This window comes from Mirounga leonina, unplaced genomic scaffold (genome assembly GCF_011800145.1).
Source record: "Mirounga leonina isolate KUSES-001 unplaced genomic scaffold, KU_Mleo_1.0 Mir_153, whole genome shotgun sequence".
Taxonomy (NCBI): domain Eukaryota; kingdom Metazoa; phylum Chordata; class Mammalia; order Carnivora; family Phocidae; genus Mirounga; species Mirounga leonina.
The window spans coordinates 13,273,953-13,277,852 of NW_023270387.1; positions in this window are offsets into that span (position 1 = coordinate 13,273,953).

Sequence of the window (3,900 nt, forward strand, 5' to 3'; positions counted from 1 at the left end):
CATGACCTGAGCCGAAGGCAGACGCTTAACCATCTGAGCCACCCAGGCGCCCCTTAAAAAAGATTTTATCTATTTATTTGAGAGAGAGCACAAGAGAGAGCAGGAGCTGGGGGGGGGGGCAGCGGGGGGAGAGGGAGAAGTAGGCTCAATCCCAGGATCATAACCTGAGCCAAAGGCAGACACTTAACCGACTGAGCCACCCAGTCACCCCAGTATCTCATTGTTTTAATTTGCAATTTCATAATGACATATGATGTGGAGCATGTTTTCGTATGCATATTTGCCATCTGTATATTTTCTTTGGTGTGGTGTCTGCCCATTTTTTAATTGGGTTGTTTGTCTTCATATTGCTGAGGGGATTTGTTTTTGTCTTTAAAAAATTATATTATGGGGCGCCTGGGTGGCTCGGTTGGTTAAGCGACTGCCTTCGGCTCAGGTCATGATCCTGGAGTCCCGGGATCGAGTCCCGCATTGGGCTCCCTGCTCGGCAGGGGGTCTGCTTCCCCCTCTGCCCTCTTCCCTCTCGTGCTCTCTGTCTCTCATTCTCTCTCTCTCAAATAAATAAATAAAATCTTTAAAAAAAATTATATTATGTGTGTTTCTTTCTACCTTGCTTTTCTCACTTACTATGTTGTGGAAATCCCTCCAAACCAACTGGTATAGATCTTATACATTGTTTTTCATAGTTGTATGATATTTCATGGCATGAATGGTCCACAGTTTATTCAAACGTTTCCTGTGGATGGTTATTCCCCTCACATCTGGCTTTTGCCGTTACCAACACTGCTGTGGTGCACACCCTTGTGCTTATATCCTCACACTGTTGCTTTTATTTCTCTTATGAAAGGAGGGTTCAGGAGGTGGGTAGGAGTACAAACCCTGGATTCAGATGGCCTAGATTTGAAACCCTGTTCCTCACTTATTATCCGTGGTCTATAATCACCTGATCTCTCTGTGCCATGGGTTTCTCATTCCTCGCTATAAAATAAGGATAATAATAGTTCTTTCCTCATAGGGTCATTGCAAGGATTAAATGAGATAATATGTTATTGTGATGGAACAGAGCCTGGCACAAAATATGTACTCAATAATTGTCACCCTTCATTATTTTTCTAAAAGATTTTATTTACTTATTTGAGAGAGAGAGAGAGCACGAGCGAGAGAGCACAAGCAGGGGGAGCAGCAGAGGGAGAGGGAGAAGCAGGCTCCCCCCTGAGCAGGGCCCAACACTGGGCTCGATCCCAGGACCCTGAGATAATGACCCGAGCAGAAAGCAGCCACTTAACCAGGCGTCCCTGTCACCTTTATTATTATGAGATAGATTCCCAACAGCGGGATTGCCTAGGTGAAGGGTACGTGCATTTTAAATTTTAACAGATGTTTCTAGATCGCTTTCCAAAAGGTCAACAAGATTCGTATTTCCACAAGATATGAATATCACGGTCAGCGGTAGGCATGGTTATTCTTTTTCATTCTCGCCCATTTGATAGGCATAAATGACAGCATTGTACTTGAATTCGCCTTTCTCCGACTGCTGGGAAGATGAGCATCTGTTCGTATGCTTTCTTGTCATTTGTGTTTGCTCTTCTGTGAATTGTCCATTCAAATCTTTTGTCCACTTTTCTCTGTGTTGTCTTTTTGTTACAAAATTGTAAAACCTCTTCACAGTTTATGGTTCTTAGTTCTTGTATGTCCTTTGTATTGTGAAAATTTTCTCAACATATTAATAGTCTTTGGGCATTGTTTATGGAATCTTTTTACACAAAAGCATTTTTTTAATACTGTTAACTCTGTTCTTGTATAATTCCTAAGTCTCCTGTCTTGATTTAAAGGTCACCTAACGGGGGGTGCCTGGGTGGCTCAGTCGTTAAGCGTCTGCCTTCCGCTCAGGTCATGATCCCAGGGTCCCGGGATCGAGCCCCGCATCGGGCTCCCTGCTCCGTGGGAGGCCTGCTTCTCCCTCTCCCACTCCCCCTGCTTGTGTTCCTGCTCTCGCTATCTCTCTCTCTGTCAAATTAATAAATAAAATCTTAAAAAAAAATAAAATAAAATAAAAAAAAATAAAGGTCACCTAACATTGAGCTTATATATATAGGTGCCTCAGTTTTCTTCTATAATTTGTATTGTTGTTTACATTGAAGTTTTTAATCACTTAAAATGAATTTTTTGCATACGACGTGAGGTAATAAACCTTTTCTCTCGAAATGGATAGTCAATTGTTCTAGACTATATATTAAATAAACCACCTTTCTCCCATAAATTCAAATTGCATTTTCAATACATAAAATTATCATATATATTTGAATCTATTTCTGGATTCTCTTTTCTATTCTCATATATTTTTATTACAGAGGCTTTATGATATAATATCTGTTAAGCCCGGTTTGTCATTATTGCTCTTTTTCACAATTTTCTTGTCTATTCTTGAATATTTTTTCTCCCACATAAACATTGAGATAATCTTATCAAAATTTAAAACTCTGTTATGAAATGTCACAAAGTTTATAACTATCGGTAACAAAGTATATGTATATATTCATATATATATGTACAATCTTCTGAAGGCCTACACACTAATGCATGCTTTTTCATTGTACTATATGCATTGCACATCCTTATGTGTATATTTTAATACACAGGGTATTTTATTTTTTCTAAAAGGCAGAAGAGGATAGAATATATGTTGATATGGAAATATGACAAAATAATAATTGGTGAACCTGGGGTGTTTATTTGTTTGAATGATTCTTGCAAGTCTTCTGTTAAGTTTAAGTTCTTCAAAATAAACAATTCAGGAGAAATAAAAATAATATGTCATCTGGGAGTGTAGATGGGGGGATAAGGCAAATTAAAAATAGTTGTAAGTTGATAATTATTTAAGCTGAGTGATGGGAACAGAAGGGTCCACTATATTATTCTTTCTGTTTTGTGTATTATTAAAATATAGAAGAAGTTAAAAAATTTTTTTACAAATTGAAGTGGGATTTTAAGTGGAATTTCATTTAATTTTTGTCATCAGTTGGTGACATCTTGTTTTGAGTCTTCTCATTCAAGAATATGGTAGATCTTTCCCTTTATTCCAATTTAGTTGTATGTCCTTTGGTTAGATTTCTCTTAGGCCTCAGGTTCAGTCATCCTTTGTTCCCACAAATATTTGCTAAGGCTCTTACTAGGGCAGGCACTGTTCTAGAGACTCAGGATACGTCAGTGAACAAAACAAAGATCCCTGCCTTTATGAAGCTTAATACTAGTGAGGGGAATCAAACAATAAACCATAAAAATGATTTTAAAATGAGCTATGAAATATGTTAGAAGGGGACAAATACGATGGATAAAAAGTAAGAGCACAACACGATAAAGGATTCAGTGGTGCGGGGAGTGGGTGGTCAGCAGGCCTTTACTGAGGAGGTGGCATTGAGTAAAGACTTGAAAAGGTGAGGGAGTTAGCCCAACAGGAACTGGAAGAAAAAGATTGAGGAAGAAGGAAAATGTTTGTATGCTGAAGAGAATTATCTGATGACGAGCAAAAAATGATGCTTTTTGGAAATGAAGGGACAATTGCTGGAGTGGTGTCCTTCATGACATGACAGGGATGGGATCTAGGGCACAGTGGACAGGTTGGCTTAAAGCAGGAGCACAGAGAGTTTACCCATGATCATAGGAAGTTGGGTAAATGTGGTGTTGGGAGCCTGCGAAAGTCTTCTTCTGTTCACTTCAACTTTCTCAGGAAAGTAGGAGCCAAAGTCATGATCCGGGTGGACGTTAGGATGTTTTGAGGAGAGAGAAGCTATGCAATTCTCATCCAGAAGAATGGATGAGTGAACCAACTGTATCATGTACATGTATATATTGTACCATGATTGGTGGGCAGCATAAGGGAACACTTGAAATTCATGGTCT